The 24,264-nt window shown below is 40.5% G+C and overlaps 1 long non-coding RNA gene across 1 annotated transcript; it reads left to right on the plus strand.

Moving 5' to 3' along the window:
* Positions 1-490: 490 nt before the first annotated feature.
* On the plus strand, positions 491-24,051 carry LOC125632633 (uncharacterized). Its single transcript, XR_007355377.2, has 3 exons — positions 491-633; positions 14,111-14,228; positions 23,476-24,051. It is a non-coding gene; the product is annotated as an uncharacterized LOC125632633 (long non-coding RNA).
* Positions 24,052-24,264: the final 213 nt, after the last annotated feature.

The following is a 24,264-nucleotide window of genomic DNA, read 5'->3' on the forward strand; positions in this document are numbered from 1 at the left end:
GGACTGAAGTACAAACATATTAGTGTCAACATCTAGCAAGTTTTTTGAGCCAGATTCCATTTATCCTGAAGTAACTACAAGAGACTGTACACCTGGAAACTATAACAAAAGATATAGTATGACAAGAATGTCAGCCAGTTATCCCATTGTAAATGAAAAAAAAAAAGAGGCTGGCAACCTATCAGCATAATAGTTTTACCCTGCTTAAAGCGTTGCCACGGCAGCACTTTAATGTCGCTGCCCCTTTTGCACCCCCCCATTGGCAGCCCTGCTGGGTCCCTAGCAGCAGGGCCGCCGACGGGGGAGTGCAAAAGGGGCAGCAACGTTAAAGCCATGGCAAAGGACCCTCCTTAAAGCGCTGCTGTGGCAACGCTTTATCGTCACTGCCCCTTTTGCCCCCCCAGGCTGCCAATGGTGGAGGGGGGGAGGAGCAGCTGCCCCGGGGCCAGTGATTTAAAAGGGCCGGAGCTCCAGCCGCTGCGGTAGCGGCAGCAGTGGCTGAAGCCCCGGCCCCTTTAAATCGCCGCTGGAGCCCAGGGCGGCAGGGGCCAGGCAGCCTGGAAGGGCCGGCTGGGGGACACTGACCCTCCAGCCCCGCCCCTTCCAGGGGGGCCAGAGCTGGCCCCCGTACCGGTAAGTTTTCAATTTTACTTTCACCCCTGCCAGCACCTGACACTCCAGGCCATGATTCGACAGCAGCCAAACCCCTACTTAGACCGTATGAGTTTTTGTGAGTGAGTGAGTGTGTGAAAGAAAACAGCATGTCCCCCTCCTAGGGTAGGAGGGGTGAAAGCTGCACAGACCCCAGTGCTGCTCCTGCCCTGCTGGCTCAGGCTGCCTTGAGCTGGCAGCCCCAGTGTCTTGCTTTAAGTGGCTGCCCTGGGGGTGGGCTGAGAGGCAGCCCACATTTGCCTTCCTTCAAGATGCAATGCAAGCACAGTACAGTACTTGCTTTTTCCCACTTTTTTCCATCTCTGCTGCTTCCTGATTGGTTACTTCCAGTTTCACATGGTGTCTGATTGACCGGTCAGTCCATAACTCTGGTGTTCGTATATATCTTTGATGTTCTACTGCACTGAAGTTTCAGCTTGCCTCCCCTGATCTATGTCAAACATAAGGATCAGGAACTAAATTACAGTCTTTTACCCCTGCTCCTGCATGTTATACATAAATTGAATACCGCATACATAGTATTCAGATATATTACAGTCATGCAAAATAAAATGTAGCATGGTGAGGTTTGCATGGTGATTGGGGACTTGAATGTATCCACAAGTTATATTAAAATGTACTTATTTATATTTTTTTCAGCTGAAACCTTTTATTCTAGGAGCTTTACAATATTTTAAATAAAAAAAATCTTACAATATAAAGTATATGCTGCACTCACTGATTGACCTGTACATAGAATTAAAAATAAATGTACACTATTGGAAAAAGTAACAAAGCTCCCCTGAATGGTGTTTCAGTAGATGTATCAAATTTAAAGGAGGTCTTGGGTCTGGCTCTCCCTGTTCATTAATAAAGTTAGCTCAAGACAGCCTTTCAGTGGGTGTGCCTCACAATGCATTTTTATCCCTCTAAAGTCTAAAGATATCACAAAAGCCATCATAGCCCCCTACTTTAAATGCACTATGTTTGTCAGTCTTCAACTACCCAGAGAAAAGAAAATAGCCTTCTGGGCATGCCACAAAGCCTAACAATGTTGGGTAGGAGCAGACCTAGGTGGACAGCAAGTTCCTCATGAAGAATAAAAAGTGTCTTTCAAACTGAGGCTCCAGCTCAAGTGCCTCCAGTGAGCATAACTTCAGTTATATTTATTGCACAAAGAGGAAATAATTCCTTTCAGGTCCCAAATAATTGATTGTGAGTGATTTTTCAGACCAGACTCGTTATATAAAATAGACCATAGAATTCCATCCAGTAATTCTTGAATCCAACTGAACAACTTGAACAGGAGTGCATCTTTCTAGAAAGACATCCGGTCTTGATGTAAAGACTCCAAGTAAAGGAGAATTTATCACATCTCTTGCTAATGTTTTCCAGTAGTTGATTACCCTTCCTGTTAAAAATATTTCATCTTATTTCCAATGTCTATTTTTCTGACTTCAGCTTCAAGCCAATGGATCTTCTTATGCCTTTGCCTGTTCGATTAAAGAGGGCTCTACTAGTAGATATTGCCTATCTTTGTAGGTAAGCTTTAGGGCTGTAGAGATTTAAATCAACATCTTGAACTGCACCCAGAAAGCTACTGGCAGTCAGTGCAGATTACTGAGCAAAGGTGCAACATGCTTTCAGTGTGACACATGACTTATTAAGCAGAGCACCACATTCAGCACTAGCTTCAGTTATTAATATCTCTAATCTCCAGAAAGAGTTCCAACATGCATGATCTGTCATTTGGGACTATTTAACTCAAAGACATATCTTAAAGGTAGGCTTCAAGTAGATGTGGCAGTTTATTTGAAATAAGACTGGCAGCCAAAGGGATCGAGATAACATTATACAGCAATAATATGAGTTTGCAGTTTAGTGACTCATTTTGGCCAAGATTTCGTTAAAGTACATAGCTACCCCATGTGATAAACTAATACAAAATACTTACTAAAGACATAAACAAAAAGTTTGTGCTGGAATAAGTCTTATAGATAAGCAAATTGATGAATTTGGTATAACTCTCTAAATTTGGCTTATTATGCATAACATTGCAAAGATTGTTGTTCAAGCCATCTTCACTGTGAAATTAATATAGATTTAACTGGCAATAAGTGTACTAATATGTCTAAATACAGGACAGTGTAAATTTATTGTATTCAATTTAATGCATATAAAGGTGAAATTCACATCAGAGAAAAGCATCTGTGCAGGTCCTTGCACATCACTTAATCTGCTATTTTAAGGTCTGTGGTGAGATTACAGGTCCTCAGAACTGAGATGAATTTTATTGATAATAAATGTGTAAATTTAAACATAGTAAGTGTTTATTATGTATTATGTTAAAGGTCAAATCTTGATGTCTTTCCTGTTTTCCTCAAATACTTACTGGAGAGAACAATTATTTCTTGCTTCATTGCTTAGACATTAGAAGAGCTCAGACCAAGTACACAGTGTTATTATCTATCCCAATTAATTAATTATCCCTATTAATTAATCAAATAATTAGTTAGTTAATCCCTATTTTATGAATGATGTTAATGGGAAATTTTCCTGCATGAGGACTGAGAACACTGAATGCGGACTCCGGGGTTTGATCCAGAGTCTTGTTTTTTATATTTGTATAGCAATAGCATCTAGTGGACCCAGTTAGTCAGAGTTATACAATAGGTGTGATTAATAAAAATAAGACAAACATGAATATATTGGTATTATTATTATTGGGCCAGATCCTCAGGTGATGTATATCAGCATAGCTGTGTTGCCTTCAATGGACCTATGTCTCTTTACACCAGCTGAGGATCTAACACAATATACTGTTATGGCAGGAGCAATCAGACAGGACAGTTACACATCTTGTTACAAGTTCTTTTTCTTGGCGCATAAGCAGTGTAGTCTTTGAAGAAATGTTGTAGTTTTGTGATGAAGCTTTCTTTAGGGGGAGCTGTTACAATCAGCAGGAAAGTTTTCTCTCTGCCTTAATCTCTAACTAAAATCAATTCATTGTGCAGAGTTACTCCCTAGGAACTAGGTATTGGTGTTTTAACAGAGATTCCTGAAAGATGGGATTGCCTGCATGCTGTCTGACCCCCACTGTTTAAGGACTGGTGTATATTGTGTAAAATAAGCAAGTTGCACTAAGAATATGCTAGGCTCCATGTCACTGCCTTCTTCTCTAATTGGGAACTGATCTGTAAGGCCATCTGCTACTACTTGGCATATTGGCAACAATATTTAATTCTATAGCACTGTAACACAGGGGAAGATGGTGCATTACAAATACAGAATTCTGGACTGAGGATTTTACAATCAAATATGAGCTGTTACAAACCAAACATTTTAAGAATGAAGCACGAGTCAGGATTGGGACAAGATATAGCTTTAGGAGATTGATGACCGAAAGCTAGATTAAATAAGTAGATTTCAAAGTGAGATCTGAAGAAAGAAAGAGCACTTCCTGCCCAAGACCAGAGTCATAGTTCCAACACCAGGGGGCAGCATGAATGAAACTATGAATTCAAGAGCATATAAGGAAAAGAAAGAGGGAGCATGAAGAAAGAGAAATGGACAGCACGAAGAGCACTGAAGGAAGTACAGAACTAAATAAGGACTGAGGCACATGTATGGGTGAAGACATGAGAACATTAAAAGTGAAGATGAGGAACTGAATTTGACATGGAAAAGGGCAGGAATTAATAGAGGGCTTAAGAGGGATGGGGCAGAGCATTAGGAGAAAGAGTATTTTAATTGTGACATTTTGGATAGACTGGAGAGAAGAGAGCTAAAAAAAAAACAGACTGGAGGCTGGTCAAGGCAAGAAGTGACCAAGGCACAGACTAAGGTTTCTAAAGATGGGACAAGAGGAAAGGGCTGATTTTAAGGAGGATATAAATCAACTAGGGACTTCTGCGATGCCCATGTAAATCAGCTGGAGTCTTTCTTTGGCCTCCATGTTTGCATCTCCAAATAGAAAGTGTAGGCTAAACAATAGGTAAAGTAGTGGAAAAATTAAAATGGTAAAGAAAAGTTGAACAAAGATAGTGAACCAATATGGGAAGAAATTATTAGAAAACAATGATTCATCCCAGAGCCTGAACAGACACATACTGTAACTTTTATGAATGCATTCTTACCAGTGACTCAGGGATAAGTGAATTGATTGACTTACTGAACATTTTGTTTTGCCAGCTAGTTTTTCAGAGACAAAATAAAACATGCCTGACATCTAACAAGTGTCAGTGTAGGTTGATAATTGCTGTTTCTAATACATCAAAGTATGTTTTCTCTTAAAAAAAAGCTTGGATAATTGTAATACAGTGGCAAACTGGTTAAGATTATACATTAAACATATTCTCAACTTGTTCTTTAGCAAGGCAGAAATTACTTTATCTCTTGAGACAAAGTAATTAATTTATTCACTGTTTATCCCTGGATCACTTGAAAGGAAATGTATGGGACTACAGTATTAATTACTGTATAAATTTCCCACTAAATGCTTTGCAAGTAATATAATTACCACTTCAGTATTGGTAACTGACACACACTTTTTTGCAGTTTAATATACTTGTGAATTACTTTAACATTAATATTACTAATAAGAAAAAAGTACTGAAAAGTGGTGATAGTTAATGAAGTCACTAATTGGCATAAGCCAAGATGGTTTTATGTTCATGCCAGCCTACAATAACTTTAATATTTAACTATTTTTTACTAACTCCATTACACAAATCCTTAAAAATAAGCTCACGCCCTCCTACCCCCAAAAAAAGAGAGAGAAGCAGAATGATGAGAATGTATTTAGTTTCTGTGTTACTGGGGGCAACAATTCCTTGGGAATTATAGAATAATCAACATCTTGCAAATGAAACTTTGTTCCTGCTTCCACGAACTCCCCTATAGTCATATTTGCAAGTATCTAATTGCACCTAATATTTATTTGCAAGAACATTCATGGACACCATTGTGAATTCCAGTGTGAATTAATATCTGGAAGAACACATGCTGCAAGTGCCCTGGCAGCCATTTTGAAAGTTCTTTATAGATTAGGTAATGATAGGTTAAGGAAAGAATGAGGTTGTTGAGGAAGAGGTGGAAAAAATAAAATTATTAAAATAAGCAGCATTAGCAAACGGGGGAGGAGGGAGAGATTGTAAATGGGGACACTGGCAAAAGGTTCCCTAACCTTTAAGATACATAAGAACATCAGGGTCAGGGATACTTCTGAACATCATGGTAAGTGCCTAGAGTGAGGTATTGAGAGGTTCATAAATGAACCTCCCTCCACCCCCAAAAAGAGAGGGATGAAGAGAGTACCACTGAGCAATTTTGAACCTAAATATTGGAGGAACAGGAAGCTGCTTCCACAGATAAGCTCAGTTCCTTACCAACAAAAAGCCCACCAGTAACATGATGTCCTGTGTATACCAAGAAGTTCATGTGTGAGTGTGCTGGATCATGCCTGTATGTAGATAGCACTGTGTGGGTCCCCTTCCAGTCCCCAGCCCATGTCCTGTATCCCCAGTGCTCTGTATTCCACTCTGTCACTCAGTTTGTCCCCCTGGATTTTGTGTCACCAGTGCTCCCTCTTCTGCACTTCCAGTGTCACCCAAATACCTGTATCCTCTTTGTGCTCTGTTTCTTCCCCTGTGCGCTCACCCCTCAGTGTTCTGTGTCCTCCAGGGGGGGTCTTCTGTCCCTCTGGATCCTCCCCATAAGGCTCTATGACAGTGGTTCCCAAACTTGTTCCGCCGCTTGTGCAGGGAAAGCCCCATGCGAGCCGGGCCGGTTTGTTTACCTGCTGCATCCACAGGTTTGGCCGATCACGGCTCCCAGTGACCGCGGTTTGCTGCTCCAGGCCAATGGGAGCTGCTGGAAGTGGTGTGGGCTGAGGGACGTACTGGCCGCCGCTTCCAGCAGCTCCCATTGGCCTGGAGCAGCAAACCGTGGTCATTGGGAGCCGTGATTGGCCAAACCTGCAGACGCAGCAGGTAAACAAACCGGCCTGGCCTGCCAGGGGCTTTCCCTGCACAAGCGGCGGAACAAGTTCGGGAACCACTGCTCTATGATCCTCCTTTCCTGTCCTTTTGGGACCAGTCTCCCCAAAATGGAATCCCTGTCCTTACAGCAGTTCCTTCCTCTGTCTCTTCCTATGTTCTCCAGGTGTGGAGGAAAGAGTCCCTTCTGCTGCCAATGAGCACAGACCTCAGGTGCTATTCTGGATCCTTCCCTCTGGTTCCCTATGTTGACTGAGCTAGGTACCGCTTCCGCCTTTTAGCCTGAGTGAAATATCCATTTCTGCTAGGCAACACCACATCGGATGGACAGGGTAGATGTATAGCCTGTGCTCACAGCAATACATTTAGGATCCTGTCTTCCATTCCCCATCATCCAACAAAAGATCAAAATTATGAGAAAGGAGAATGGGAGACCGTGTTCCCCCCTGCCTGAAAGCTGGGCAACAATGCCACCTCATCCATATTTACATCCAGTTATTACACCTATGAATAGGTAAATCATCAACTTCAGAACTGTAATCTCTGAAATTTGGGACCTTGAGGGTGTGGTTTATTTACCATTACTGACAGTGAATATGTCTGGCTTTTGAGCTGGCAGCAACTCTGTTGTGGTATGTTTTAAACTTTGTCATTCCAACACCATTTTGGTGCCAGCTACAGCGGCATTTGGTGGACAGTGAGCTGCAGGGATCCCCAAGAAATTTGTTCTTACAGCCATCCAACAACACAACAGTTAACATCGTAGCAGCCCTTATAGACAGATTGATGGCAGAGACAGGACTGTGTTTATTTGGTGATAGTAGGAAGGCAGTAATGGGCTGGTTCCTTGCAAGGGAAACCTTTGGTCTTTCAGCTGTTAATTAGCTCACAGACAGAGAGATAGAAGATGAAGCTTTTTGCCTTTACTGGTGACTATATCAGTTCTTACCATAACAGGAAATGGCCACACCCTGCAAATCACTACATCAATAACCCTGATCCATTCCTACCCAATACACACAGATAAAGGAGTATAATAAAGAACACTTAAAATATACCTTTCATGGAAGGCCCCTCATCTCTCAAGTCCTCTTCTCCACCCATAATGGTGGTGGGTTGGGAAAACAGATCTTGAGAATAAGGGTACAGTCCTTGGTTTAGGAGAGCTTTCTCCTCAACCTCGTCCCAGCCATTATTTCCTTCCTTTCCCATCACAGATACACCACTGGGACTGCTCTGCTGTCCAAAAGTTTGGTTTTTTCCCACTTCAATGGAGCTGAGATTGTGTTAAAGCTCATTAAAGGGCAGGCACGCCTTCCTGTTCCAGAGAGCAAATTGATGTCCTGAGCTTTAATGAACTTCAACAATGAAAAAATAATGCCAGACTCAAATTTCATCTTTTGTTATTTGGCAGGTGCTCTTTTCTGTTCCTGTGCTGCTCCTCTTACTTTATGTTCTTAGAAAGTTAAGACATCTGTACACAGGAAAGTACAGAGTATCTAACAGCTCATCTGTTCCATCATACTAAATACACATTAGAAAGTAGAGAAACATAACTTGAAAGTAATTCTAGAATGACATTTGCAATACAAATAATGTTTAGCTGCTCCAGTTTCTTCCATGCATTTTTCCCTTCATGTGCCAAATTCCCAACCTCTGCTCCTTAACATCTATTGCTGTCAAAAAGACAGGACAGTCAGCTAGGAACAGTAGAAACACCTCAGATATGTCACTAACATCATCTGCAATACTTTAGCTACTTGAGCATATGCCATTATCTGATACAAGATATGGGGCTGAACGCTTACCTTTTCTGGATATAGATTGTAAGCAGTTTGGAGCAGGGCTCATGACTTTCTAGTCCAGTAAATCTTTAAACACACTGAGCCTCATTCTTTGCTGTCTTGGTGGGACAGCAATTGAAGTTAGACATTTTAAAATCAGCAAGCCTGGATAACTTGCATTCAAGAGTTTTAAAAGAGCTGACTAAGCAGCTCACAACCATTAATGTTGCTTTTCACTAAGTCTTGGAACGCTGGGGAAGCTCCAAAAGGCTGGAAGGAAACTAGATGATCACAATGATCCTTTTTGGCTTTGTGGTGTAAAACATTATCATATGTGACTTATACTGTTTTATATCCAATATACACTCATGTAAACTGCGTATAATCAACCACACAAGATGGAAGGCAGTAAAGAATCAGGCATCCTCTTATTGAAATTAAAATGAACAATGTATTATCTATTTCCTGAATATATATTTTAAGAAACTTTAAAGGCTAAGCTACATTTATAAGATTAATGTTCTAGCATTCAGCTGAGTGCCTTAAGAGAAAGGCTTATGACGTCAAGCATCGTTTATTTTAATAAAATAAAAGTAGTAAATAAATGCAAAAATACATAATGCTAGATACTTGCATTCAGAATTCTCATCTCTCATTATCAAAATACAGTTACATTTGCTTTTTAAATGAGAGAACACCAGAGTAGTGCTCAGATTTGTTTTTAAGGTGTCACTGTTCACTGGATGAAGAAACACAATAGTGCATGATATATTTCATCTACTTACATGAAGTAAGAGTGATTTTTGTGCTTATATTATACATCCCATTCTGTCTCTACTTATTTCAGTGCAAAACTATAGTAATGAACCCCCAAACCCAAATAAATACTTCATAGCTAATAAAAGGTAACTGGCTAAAAATCAAAACGTGATTTGTTCTGAGGAACCTTTTAAAATTTGAGAAAAAAGGCAAATTTGTGGGTTCAAGTGTGCAATGTAATAATAGTCCAGTACTTAAATTAAACCACAAACATAAAAATGTTAAATTTAGCATCATTATTAGCAGCATTTCAAATGTATCTATTAGCTAAATGTATAAAATATGGGTGACAGATGACCATTGAAGAAACAAAGGGAATTTTTGGCCTTATATGAGAACAACTGTTCTAAAGATTATTGGTGCAGGATTCGGTGAGTACGTAATTTTAATTATGTATTTAGGATGAAATCTTGCCAGCTCCAAACTTGCCATGGAAGGTCTCAAATGTAGTGAGGCCACTACTGTTCTCTTTCTGAGACTGCATCACTGTAGCCTAAAACAACATCTCCAAGCTACGTGAACCTTGCATATTCATCTCAACCTGACATTAACTGTAAAGACTAAGAAGAAAAGGAGTACTTGTGGCACCTTAGAGACTAACCAATTTATTTGAGCATAAGCTTTCGTGAGCTACAGCTCACTTCATCGGATGCATACTGTGGAAAGTGTAGAAGATCTTTTTATACACACAAAGCATGAAAAAATACCTCCCCGCACCCCACTCTCCTGCTGGTAATAGCTTATCTAAAGTGACCACTCTCCTTACAATGTGTATGATAATCAAGGTGGGCCATTTCCAGCACAAATCCAGGATTTAACAAGAACGTCTGGGGGGGAGGGGGAGAGGAAAAAACAAGGGGAAATAGGTTACCTTGCACAATGACTTAGCCACTCCCAGTCTCTATTCAAGCCTAAGTTAATTGTATCCAATTTGCAAATGAATTCCAATTCAGCAGTCTCTCGCTGGAGTCTGGATTTGAACTTTTTTTGTTGTAATATCGCAACTTTCATGTCTGTAATCGCATGACCAGAGAGATTGAAGTGTTCTCCGACTGGTTTATGAATGTTATAATTCTTGACGTCTGATTTGTGTCCATTTATTCTTTTACGTAGAGACTGTCCAGTTTGACCAATGTACATGGGAGAGGGGCATTGCTGGCATATGATGGCATATTCACATTGGTGGATGTGCAGGTGAACGAGTCTCTGATAGTGTGGCTGATGTTATTAGGCCCTGTGATGGTGTCCCCTGAATAGATATGTGGGCACAGTTGGCAACGGGCTTTGTTGCGAGGATAGGTTCCTGGGTTAGTGGTTTTGTTGTGTGGTATGTGGTTGCTGGTGAGTATTTGCTTCAGGTTGGGGGGCTGTCTGTAGGCAAGGATTGGCCTGTCTCCCAAGATTTGTGAGAGTGTTGGGTCATCCTTCAGGATAGGTTGTAGATCCTTAATAGTGTTATTACCAACAGGAGAGTGGGTTTGTCTGGGTGGGGGGGGGGACCTGGATTTGTGCTGGAAATGGCCCAACTTGATTATCATACACATTGTAAGGAGAGTGATCACTTTAGATAAGCTATTACCAGCAGGAGAGTGGGGTGGGGGGAGGTATTTTTTCATGCTTTGTGTGTATAAAAAGATCTTCTACACTTTCCACAGTATGCATCCGATGAAGTGAGTTGTAGCTCACGAAACCTTATGCTCAAATAAATTGGTTAGTCTCTAAGGTGCCACAAGTACTCCTTTTCTTTTTGCGAATACAGACTAACACAGCTGTTACTCTGAAGACTAAGAAAGAAATTGATGAATCAGCACTGTTAGTTATTTCACCTCAATCATATTTATAGAAATATCAAGCTAATGTGGTTATTTGGTAGGGTTGGATAGCAAGGAAGTTAATGATTGAAAAGCCCTATTAGACCATCTTATCCAACCCATTTACAGTGAGGAATGACTTCCTACAGCATATCATTAACTGATAAGGTAGCGCTATCAGGAAGAGTTTGAAGACACTTGATTGAGGTGTATAAGATTATAATGGAAACTGTTCAATCCCTCCTTTTTATACTGTCCTATCTTGAAAGGACAGCACCTCACTCAATGAAATTAATGGCTGGCAAATTTACAACAAAGGGAGAATGAAAAGAAGTATATATTCATAAAACATCTAGTCAGCTCATAGAATTCACTGCCACAGTCAAATGATATAGCTGAATTTAAATATGTTTTGTTAATTTTATACTAAATAATATTTACAGATAAGCATTCTAAAATAAGGGTAAACCAATCTCATGCTTCAGTCATACACTACATTATCGCCAGACAAAAGAAGGAGCTTTCCCACTTGTAATAGTCTATACCTCTCTAGCACCCCCTCGGGGAGAGAAGCAGCACCCACTCTGTCTGTGTGTCCAGGGCACAGTGCCTCTATCTGTTCCCTTACTAGTGGTGGGTGGATGTTAAAGTAGTCCACTCAAAAGGTCAGAATGCTTCCACAGTCCACAAAAGTTAAGTCCTGATTCTTTGGGAAGCTAAAGAGACAAAATAAAACTGAAAGGAAGTGGCTCCTCTCCTTTCTGAGAAGGCTCTGAATGGGGGTGGGGCAAGGCTCTCAGGCTGTTTCCTTGATCAGTAACCCCTGCTTCCAGGGGCTGGGGAGCTATAAGTTGCAGTCCTGTTCCTTCAGAGTACCCGCCTGGACAGAGCCAGGGTCCTCCCTTTTAAGGACTTGCCCATCTTCAAGCTTGACAAGTCTCTCAGGGGCACCAGTCTGAGGTGGACTTGGCCCAGAAGAGCTTTTTAATACCTTCCTGGCTGTGGTGGGGATCTGCCCCCACCACACCACCCCCAAAATAAATTAATATAACTGGACAGGTACATTTATTTGTTTTACTTTTCTTTGAAGTATTGCTATTGGCTATGACCACAAGTAGGACAACAGATTTGTATGGCAAATCTTACAAATTTTCCATTCAGCTCTACAAGTGTCTCAAAAAAGGTTTTCAACAGAAACTGTGAAATGCTTTGACATATTTTGGGGTAAATTTAGTGCTATTAAAAAAACAAACAAACAACCCAGCTCTAGGTACTATGGCTCAGATCTACAAAGGGGTTTAGGTGCCACTCTGAGCCACACACATGCTGCTCAGCTGCTGCCTAACCACACAGATGCCTAAACTCACTCCACACCTACAAACCCTTAAAATTCTCACTGTTAAATTGCTCTAGGCACATGTGCTGCTGCCTCAGACAGACATCCACTGCCTAGTTCATGCCTCAGACCCACGGCATCCCCAAACCAGGTGAAGATAGGAATTCCCCCCTCGTCCCCATATTGCTTGTAGGGCCTGATTTGGAAGAGATGCACTGAGCACTTGTGGGAGACAATGTTTCAATTCCCTTCTCATGAGAAGGGATTTGAACAGAGGTTCCCTACCCCTCAGGTGAGAAGCCTATAGGGCATTCTGATAGGTCATACTATAGGACATTCTGATGTAACATTCACTATCTTGCTATTCTATTTTGTGTTCAATAAATAAATATTAAATATTAATTGGGCCAGAGAGAAAGCATGAGAATGGGTGCTGCTGCTTCTCCTCCTCCTCCTCCTCCTCCTGCCAGCCATTTTGTGTGGAGTTAGGCAGGCACCTGAGGGGTTCTCTCAAGAAATGGCTGAGGTATCTAAGCCACCTGACTCCAGGAAAGAGGTTTCTGGCTGTGGATTGCAAGCAGACTAAGGTGCCAAACTCCATGAGAGGGGTGGGGCTTAGGGCACACCTCTCTTGTCAGCATCTCCCACTGGCTACCCTAGGCCAGGAGCTGCCTAGCATGCTGTATTTGTGGATCATATTCTCAGGCACTTCCTACTCCCCCGTGCATCATATAGGGAGTGTAGGTGCCTAACTCAGTGGATTCCAGTGATCTCAACATGGTGCCTAAAAATTTACCACAACACCTAAGTCATTTTGTGGATCCAGGCCTGTTCCCAAATAAAGGCACTGTCACTAAAAAGCTTTGAAAAATATAAAGATTAACATACAGTGGCATACTGAATTTGCCTTTCTTGCTCTATTTCCTCTTAGAAATAGAGGAAATACCACAGTATATTTAATTACTGTAACTCAATACATGTTAACATTAAAAAGAATATTAGGGGCAACCACTGTGTAACTGCAACAAAAGTGTTTATCGGGTTTTAACTTTTTATTTCATTTCAGCTACTCAGATGAACAAATATCATCCAGCAAAGACTATAAGCTACCCTGCTTGCTCATTATGCTTAAATGAAATTTAGGTGTGTAATGTTTTATAATATATCCAGAATGGAAAAGAAATGCCTGATATCAAAGATAAGCTAAACTGATTCACTCACTACTGTTAAAGTGTAAAATACCAAATTTTGGAGGGGAATCAAACAAATGCAGCATTACGTCTTGCACTTAATTATATAAAATACACAGTGACTGAAGCCACAGATAATTCTCTCTAAAAACATTGCACAGAATTATTAAAGGATGAAATGCTAGTCCCTTGCAAGAACTTTATGTAAGCTGATTTTGTACAAGAAGACCAAGGCAGGGGTTTGGAGAATGGAAAATATTACAAGGCTTATGGACTTTAGTGCTACCTGCAGCCCCCTGGCCCCTTGAGCATGCACATACACACATTTAATGTGTTTGTAGCCTGTCAATATACACAGTTCACATGACTCAGGAAGTCAGTACAGCATCAATTTACATTCAGAAATTATTTTGGCATCCTTAAGGGTTAGAAGATTAAATTCTTAGAAGATTAATAAAGGATTGGTAATAATAATAATCGGTAATAATTAGTAATAAATGTCTCTTCCTGCTCACTGTGACAGACCTGTCCCGCTGGTGAGATTTCAGATGCCCCATGACTACTCAGTTGAAAAATGTACCACAACATTTTGGATTCTTTCTATCTTCTGCTATATCTTACTGGGTATTTGTAAAGTATATGTAAGTATTAATTTTCTTACATTGTGATGTAAATATCTATGTAAATTTAATGAAAGGTTTTGATTTTGTATACCGATTGTTTTCTTCACCTTTAAATTTAATGAGTACTCCTGCCTGCCTTTTGGAACAGGTGTTCAGTTCAGGATGGATGCTATTAGAAAGTCAGTCACAAACTCTGTGCTCTCTCTGTCTTATGGAGATTACAGAAAAAAAGAAACAAGCTAGAAGTATGTAATCTAAAATAGAAGTCATTCAGGCTGAAGGTACATATTTTGCAGTTTATGAAAACATAATACACGTCAAGGCTGATTCCCCACTCTAGCACTTTGAGTGCAGAAGGTGGGGGCCCACAAGGATTCTAAAAATTAATACTGGCCACTCCAGGCTTGTATAAAACTCCTAAGATTACAGCTTTTCCCTGACCTTGGATGGGTAGATGCTGCCACCGCCCAAGTGCAAAAACCCCTTTGAGATCCCAGGAAGGCACACTTGGGAATTCCTTCCTGTGGGGTACCCTCAAGCCCTTTCACCCACCCTCCAGGGAAGAGCTGAGAAAGAAAACAAAGGAAATCAGCTGTTGCCACCAGCTAATGAAACGACATGTGCACAAACCTCTTAGGACACAAAAATCCAATCCTGTTTTTAAAAAAGGTAAATTTTATTTAAAAAAAAATAAAGAAAATACATCTGGAACTTAGACCAATTACAAGGTTTAAGCACCAAAATAGCTCTCTTGAGGTCCAGCTTAAAGGTTACAAGCAAAACAAAAGCATCTCGGGTTAGCACAGAGGAGTCCACAAGCCATAAAGAAATAAAAAGAGATAAACCTAATTGCGTCTACCTAGACATTTCCTGATCTACTTACATATCTGGGGTTTTAAATGAAATTTAGGTGTATAATGTATGATGATTGATGATGATTTTTCATACCTGGCCCAAGCTCTTACAGTACAGTTCCAGCCCTGTCTCTGCACTCTGGGAGAACAACACAGACAAAGGGGAAGTTTTTTTTCCAATTTTAAAAAGTTCTAGCCTTCCCATGGGCTCTTTTGGTCAGGTGCCCACTCCCTTCCTTTTACCTATGTACTTTTTAACCCTTTACAGGGAAAGCAAGTAGAGAACAACTACTAACATGGATATTATAGCTAAGTGGCTGGCTGGGTGTCCATAAAAGGGAGCTACCCTCACCCCCTTCATTTATCACAACATATAACCTGAAAAAACTATATAGGTAAAGATGGTGACTACAAAGGTTTTGAAACTAAATTGTAGGTAAAATCTACAGAAGGGAAAACTGAAACTGGAATGCATGCTTTGAAAGAATTTAGGGAAATTACTTTTCTTTTTCAAAGAGCCAACTCTTCTTTGATAATGTAGTTTATTACTACAAAATGTGCTGACCTACTCCTTTCTGTTTAAGAGAAATTCAGAACCAGTCCATGTTATAGTTTTATCATATATTTATATTTTCTTCTGAACTCATATTTTAGTATAGTTCAGTGTGATTTGACATTGCAAGCTCAAAAGACAGTTATGTTCATGGCCATTCCTGACCAGATCCTACAGAGAACTAGCAGGTATAATTATACTCAACATGTCTGTTAGGTGTTGTGGCATGCCTTTGTGTAGACTAAAGTCACATTTTATATAATATTCTACTATCTTGTTGCTCAGCAGTGAGTCCTGTGGAGAAACGGAAAGGAACATTACTTCCTGTAGTTCACCATCTGTAGATGAAATAATTATTGTTTTAATTGCTAAGTAACTCAATCTCTGCCCTGTTTGATTTCATCCAACACAAAGAGTTTGCTTTCTCCTCTCATCACTATTTCACTTTAATTCTTATTTTGCTCATGCACTGATGTAGAAGTAGGTGAAAGTTTCTTCTAACAACTAACACAATAGTAGGTACTACAGGTGGCACAATGGCTGATTCATAGTTGACATGTTTTGTGTAGCTCCAAGTGTTACATTAGGTAATTGGCTAATTTGCATATAGCCTTAAACATCACTGTTGAAACGTGTGTATTTAATGTTGGTGGAGGTACAGTATTGAGTTGACACCAGATTTCCCTTGCAGAAACTGAGTACAATATGACTTAGGTCATAAGTGAGGCACTGATACTGCCTACATAAACATATCCTCATGAGAGCAAGTTGATAACTATGTTTTGTACAGTCAGCTATCTATTTGGTCTCACACATGCATCCTTTGTTGGTCCAGCCATATTTTTAAGAAATAGGCCATCGCAAAGAATTATTGAGAATTAAAGGACAAAATATCATAGGGTAAAGACTAAGATATGCAAAAAAAATGCAAGTATATGTGCATATGAAAACCTGTTTGCAGTGGATGCACAGAGAAATTTGTGCATGTAGCTATCCATTTGCACACCTAATGAGTTAACTTGTGCCCACAATGTAGTTGTGTGAAATCCTACTGGTGGAGTTTATCAAAGGCACAAATGGGAATTGGGGCTCAGCTTCCATTGTCTTACAAAGGGAGTTGGAAGCCTATTTTCCCTTTGTGTCTTTGAAACTCTCCCCTTACATTTGACTTGCACATATGCTCCCCATAAAAGCTACAATTTGTGAAAGTTTTAAATCCAATAAGCTCAGCACTGTATTTAGAGAAGTAGAAGGGTCAATCAGTCTTTTGATAATGGGCAGTAATTAGTGACTGAAAACTGAGTTTTGTTTTGAATAATATTTTCAACTGTGATGGCTGAAAAATAGGGCATGTTTGAAACCGCAAACTTACTTTACATATTAAATATGACCTTTTATAAAGTAAAAGCCATTACACTTGACCTTCCAAGGCCTTTTAAACTCCTGATAGACAGCTATGCTTTAAATGTTTCACAAAATGCTAAAATACCCTAAATATCTTTTCAAGTCATTTGCTGTATGTTTGAAGTCCATTATTTACAATTTGCAAGCTCCTGTAGTTCAGAGTGAATTAAATAATCAAAATAAGATGAAAATCATTAATTGAACATATTGCCATTAAGTGAATATGAATATATTCAGATATTCATGTTTCCTAATTATTTTAAGAACTTTTGAAAATACCAACATCTCATTGGTTTAAGACCCATTTCCACTGAAATCTGAAAAAGGTATCAATTTGCATCCTATTAAATTATGTTTCTACAGTACCATTTATCTGTATATAGCAACACTGAAATGCAGTATAACAATGCTCTATCTAGAGCCAGTTATAAACTGAAGAGAAATTGATGGCATAAAGATGGTATTTAAAGGGAAGAAATGACTCAATGGTTGAGAGAGAGAGGGAGGGAGGGAGGAGTGGGAATTCTAGTAGAATAGAGAACAGGAAGTCAAGGTTGAAAGGAGTGGAGAGAGCAGAAATGAGGACAGAAGTAAAGAAAAAGGGCATCCTTGAAGTGGTTTATGTTAGGGGGCTTATTCCTTCACCCACTTACTTCCCTGGTCCTTCTCGCATGAACAGAGAGCAACAATACCCGAAGTCCAAAGGTGCAAACAATTCGATGTTTATTGGGGTGAACTTCCAGCAAGCATGATTCCAGTTTCCTTCCTTAGTATCCTCCTTCCCAGCTCTGACACCACAGAGCCTTACACCTGTGTCCCTGTTCCCATTCCTGCCCTTAGCCAAACATGATTCCAATTTCCCCAGCCCCATTCCCTGTTCCCATTTCCCCTTTTAGCAAAACATGATTCCAATTTTCTTACCCCCATTCCCCTACTTCCTGATTGACTGCAGACTATATAGTAAAACTTGAGTTCTGCTTTGCTATACCTTAACCAATCATGTTCCTGAAATTTAACTAACCAATCCTAACATATTGTAACATGATTATGTACCCAATTATATCCCACCACCTTAATTAGTTTACACCCAGCAAAATTAATTATACAGCAGACAGGAACAATCACAGAACCAGACAGAGATTATACAGACAAACAACAGCAAAGTGGGAACTATAATGACAAAACAATACAGAAGTGAGGATTCCACATCCCAGCTATTGATAAGTGAGTTCTTGCCAGACAGGATGCTATCAAACTAAGTGTCCTTTTACATTTTCTAGGCACTTCCCTTTCTCTGGAGGCAATAGGCACTATCAGGGCAGGACTGTATTCCTAACAGCCCAATAGCACCTTATTTCAATGTGACTAGTTTGGAATGTGACGATGTGACCATTCACTTCCCAGTTTATGGCTGCCTCTGTTGCTTAGCCAAAGGCCTTAGCCTAAGAACAGGGCCTCAGACTGTCACAGTAAGAGAAGGCCCTTACACTGGCAGACAGTGGTTTTGATTCTTTCTTTTATACCTCTATAACTAGCCAAGTGATAAGAATACACCTAAATTCTTAGAGTATAGGCCTTTGCAGACAGGCCTGAATATCTATATCCTAACAGTTTAGATGAAATAAGTTTAAGCTGATATAGTTTTGTTTTCGGGAAAAGAAAGTAACCCAGCTGCAGAATTCTGGTGATTCCCTTGAAGTTTAGGCAGCAGGAAATTAAGAGACCATAAAAGAGGAAATTGCAATCATCAGGAAAGGAAATGATTAAGGAATACATGAGGATTTTAAGAATTTTAATATGCCAATGAAGGAGAGAAGAGACAAACCCACACAATTCAAACTACCTATTGAAGGTTTCAGAGTAACAGCCATGTTAGTCTGTATTCGCAAAAAGAAAAGGAGTACTTGTGGCACCTTAGAGACTAACCAATTTATTTGAGCATAAGCTTTCATGAGCTACAGCTCACTTCATCGGATGCATACTGTGGAAAATACAGAAGATGTTTTTATACACACAGACCATGAAAAAAATGGGTCAGCCGTGCAGAACACAATGCCATCCACAGCCTCAGAAACAACTCTAATATCATAATCAAAAAGGCTGACAAAGGAGGTACTGTTGTCGTCATGAATAGATCGGAATATGAACAAGAGGCTGCTTGGCAGCTCTCCAACAACACTTTCTACAAGCCATTACCCTCTGATCCCACTGAGAGTTACCAAAAGAAACTATAGCATTTGCTCAAAAAACTCCCTGAAAAAAGCACAAGATCAAATCTGCACAGACATACCCCTGGAACCCCGACCTGGGATATTCTATCTACTGCCCAAGATCCATAAACCTGGAAATCCTGGGTGCCGCATCATCTCAGGCATTGGCACCCTGACAGCAGGATTGTCTGGCTATATAGACTCCCTCCTCAGGCCCTACGCTACCAGCACTCCCAGCTACCTTCGAGACACCACTGACTTCCTGAGGAAACTACAATCCATCAGTGATCTTCCTGATAACACCATCCTGGCCACTATGGATGTAGAAGCCCTCTACACCAACATTCCACACAAAGATGGACTACAAGCCGTCAAGAACACTATCCCCGATAATGTCATGGCTGACCTGGTGGCTGAACTTTGTGACTTTGTCCTTACCCATAACTATTTTACATTTGGGGACAATGTATACCTTCAAATCAGCGGCACTGCTATGGGTACCCGCATGGGCCCACGGTATGCCAACATTTTTATGGCTGACTTAGAACAACGCTTCCTCAGCTCTCGTCCCCTAACGCCCCTACTCTACTTGCGCTATATTGATGACATCTTCATCATCTGGACCCATGGAAAAGAAGCCCTTGAGGAATTCCACCACGATTTCAACAATTCCCATCCCACCATCAACCTCAGCCTGGTCCAGTCCACACAAGAGATCCACTTCCTGGACACTACAGTGCTAATAAACGATGGTCACATAAACACCACCCTATACCAGAAACATACTGACCGCTATTCTTACCTACATGCCTCCAGCTTTCACTGTGACCACACCACACGATCCATTGTCTATAGCCAAGCTCTGCGATACAATCGCATTTGCTCCAACCCCTCAGACAGAGACAAACACTTACAAGATCTCCATCAAGCATTCTTACAACTACAGTACCCACCTGCGGAAGTGAAGAAACAGATTGATAGAGCCAGAAAAGTTCCCAGAAGTCACCTACTACAGGACAGGCCTAACAAAGAAAATAACAGAACGCCACTAGCCATCACCTTCAGCCCCCAACTAAAACCCCTCCAATGCATTATCAAGGATCTACAACCTATCCTGAAGGAAGACCCAACACTCTCTCAAATCTTGGGAGACAGGCCAGTCCTTGCCTACAGACAGCCCCCCAACCTGAAGCAAATACTCACCAGCAACCACATAGCACACAACAGAACCACTAACCCAGGAACCTATCCTTGCAACAAAGCCCGTTGCCAACTGTGCCCACATATCTATTCAGGGGACACCATCACAGGGCCTAATAACATCAGCCACACTATCAGAGGCTCGTTCACCTGCACATCCACCAATGTGATATATGCCATCATCTGCCAGCAATGCCCCTCTGCCATGTACATTGGTCAAACTGGGCAGTCTCTATGTAAAAGAATAAATGGACACAAATCAGATGTCAAGAAATATAACATTCATAAACCAGTCGGAGAACACTTCAATCTCTCTGGTCACTCGATTTCTGATCTCAAAGTGACTATCCTTCAACAAAAAAACTTCAAAAACAGACTCCAACGAGAGACTGCTGAATTGGAATTAATTTGCAAATTGGATACAATTAACTTAGGCTTGAATAGAGACTGGGAATGGTTGATTCATTATAAAAAGTAACCTATTTCCCCTTGTTTATTCCTTCCTCTCCCCCCCCCCCCCCCCACTGTTCCTCAGACGTTCTTGTTAAACCCTGGATTTGTGCTGGAAATGGCCCACCTTGATTATCATAGACATTGTAAGGAGAGTGATCACTTTAGATAAGCTAGTACCAGCAGGAGAGTGGGGTGGGGGGAGAGAAAACCTTTTGTAGTGATAAACACCCATTTTTTTCATGGTCTGTGTGTATAAAAATATCTTCTGTGTTTTCCACAGTATGCATCCGATGAAGTGAGCTGTAGCTCACGAAAGCTTATGCTCAAATAAATTGGTTAGTCTCTAAGGTGCCACAAGTACTCCTTTTCTTTTTACCTATTGAAGCTGTCACAACCAACCTCACAAAAGCCTCTGCTCAAGGCAGATTCTTAGCCAGTGTAAATTGTCACAGCACCATTGAAATCAGTGGAACTATGTGGATCTGTACTCTAGAGTCTCTGCATTGTCTACGAGGACACATTGCTGCCAGAGGCAGTTGTGTAAATGGATCTCAGCTAATTTAGTGGTAGCATTAGAGAGACTATAGTGAAATTATACTCCTGGGGTAAATGAATAGTTTATTTTAAAAAGGTAAGACTATCCTTTTAAAGGATCTACGTATGTGTGAATTTTGATTAAATGTTTTGAGAAAGTTACAAGATGAATCTTTTAGAGAAAAAAATCATTTGTAATGTTAAAAAAAAAAAGTGATTCAGTCTGAAGGAAGAGCCCCAGGAACACAGTTCCAGATTCTGATACACTTGCAAATGATAGCAATCCCGCACTTGAAATCAGAGGGACTACTTGTTGAATAAGGTACTTCTTGGTGCAAGTAAAGATGATGAGGTGTTCAAGTCCAGGGATAAAATCCTGACTCTAAGCAAATCAACTGAAAAACTTCCATTGACTTCAGTGGGACCAGGATTTCAAAGATACATGTTTAACTTCAGGTTTTATTGCAAGTTTGTATGAGGTTAAACATTAGAACGTGTATTAGTGGATGATTATAGTTTCAATCTTTATTTTCCCTCCCATTTGGACCCACCTGGTTTAGATAGCCATTAGTGATGAACCTGAGCAAGAGGGTGCAAGAGAGTGCACTAAAATGGGTTGAATCCTTCCTGATGGGATGTACCCACCAAATAGTGATGGGAAACTGTACCTCCACCACTAGATCCCTCAGTTGTGGCGTCCCACAAAGATAAATTCTCTCTCCAGTCATTTCAAAAATATCTGCATGCAATCATTAGGTGAAATAGTCAGACAATCGACTCAAGTGACAGCTATATGCAGGTAACACACAGCTCTACTCATCCTTTACCATATGTGACCACATCACTACTACCAAGATGGTCCAGTGCTTATACAAGACCAACACATGGATGAAGAACAATTGGCTGAAGCTGAACCTGAGCAAAACGATGGTGATACTGATACACAGAGGAAAGAATTTGAAGAATTTGCAGCCATAGTGTCATTGCCTTTGGTTGAAGGCTCATACCCACAACTGGTCAATTCAGTCTGTAGCTTAGGAGTACTCCCAGATGTCTCACATAGCAGCACAGAACCATAGAAATGTAGGACTGGAAGGGACTTCAATAGGTTATCTAGATGTAGTCCAATCCCCAGTACAGAGGCAGGATTAAGTATTAGCTAGACTACCCCGATGGGTGTTTGTCTAACCTGTTCTTAAAACCCTCCAGTAATGGAGATTCCATAGCCTCTCTACGTAATTTGTTCTAGTGCTTAACTACCCGGACAGTTAGGACGTTTTGCCTAATGTCTAACCTAAATCTCCCTTGCTGAGATTTAAGCCCATTACTACTTGTCCTCTTCTCAGTGGATAAACAGAACAATTTGTCACCCTCCTCTTTATAACATTTTTTATGAAGTTGAAAACTTCTGTCCCACCTCAACCTTCTCTTCTCCAGACTAAACAAACCCAGTTTTTTCAATGTCTCCTCATAGGCCATGTTTTCTAGACCTTTTATCACTTTTGCTCCTCTCTCCTGGATGTTCTCCAGTTTGTTTACATCTTTCCTGAAGTGCCCAGAACTGGACACAGTACTCCAGCTGCGGCCTGATCAGTGCTGAGTAGAGTGGAAGAGTTACTTCTTATGTCTTGCTTAAAACACTCCTGCTAATACATCCCAGAATCACGTTTTGTTGTTTTTGGCAACAATATTACATCGTTGACTCACATTTAGTTTGTGAACCATTATAATCCCCAGATTATTTTTCGCAGTATTCCTTACTAGGTAGTCATTTCCCATTTTGTATGTGTATGTACAGTACTTTGCATTTGTCGTTATTGAATTTCATCCTATTTATTTCAGTTGATTTCTCCAGATCATTTTGAATTCTAATTCTGTCTTCCAAAGCATTTGCAGCCACTCCCAGCTTGGTATCATCCACAAACTTTATAAGTGTATTCTCTGTGCCATTATCCATTAACAACATTTTCTATCATCTTGGGTTAACTGGGAGACTCTGTTCCATTCTGGTGGATGGTGACCTAGCCACAGTTATTCATGCTTTCATCACCTTTCAGGGGTACTACAGAAATGCAACATACCTGGGCATGAAGCCTCCAGAACTTCAGAAGTTCCTGCTAGTACAGAATACGGCAGTGCATCTCTCTAGTGACACTAGCTACCGGAAACACATCAAAATCTACCCTTCCCTCCCTACACTGGCTTCAAATCACATTCAAAGTCTTGGTCCTTGTCCTCAAGGTGTTCAATGGACTGGGTTCCAAGAGAACAACTGAAGCTCTGGGGTGAAGACTCTGGTCAACAACTTTGCTCCTATGGCACAACAAAGATCTCTACAATAAGAGTATAAAGCTCATCTGTGAGAGAGACAGAACTTTCTCAGAGGCCAGCTCAAGACCGAGGAATGAACTCCCAAATGAACTAAAGACCATTACAAACCTCACCACCTTCTGCTCCAAGTACAAGTTCTTTGACCTAGTCTTCTCTAACTTACAGACATGTTGCTATAAGTTTAAAAAACATAAAAAACATTTCACTGCACACACTTCTTCCCCTAGGGAAAAGAGAACAAACACATGACAGCTGTTACTCACATTGCTTAAAGAAAAGGAGTACTTGTGGCACCTTAGAGACTAACAAATTTATTTGAGCATAAGCTTTCGTGAGCTACAGCTCGCTTCATTAGCTCACAAAAGCTTATGCTCAAATAAATTTGTTAGTCTCTAAGGTGCCACAAGTACTCCTTTTCTTTTTGTGAATACAGACTAACATGGCTGCTACTCTGAAACCTCACATTGCTTAGTGCACTATGGGAGGCATTTGGAGACTATAGAATAAGAAACTAT

Source organism: Caretta caretta, chromosome 2 (assembly GCF_965140235.1).
Source record: "Caretta caretta isolate rCarCar2 chromosome 2, rCarCar1.hap1, whole genome shotgun sequence".
In the NCBI taxonomy this organism is placed as follows: Eukaryota; Metazoa; Chordata; order Testudines; family Cheloniidae; genus Caretta; species Caretta caretta.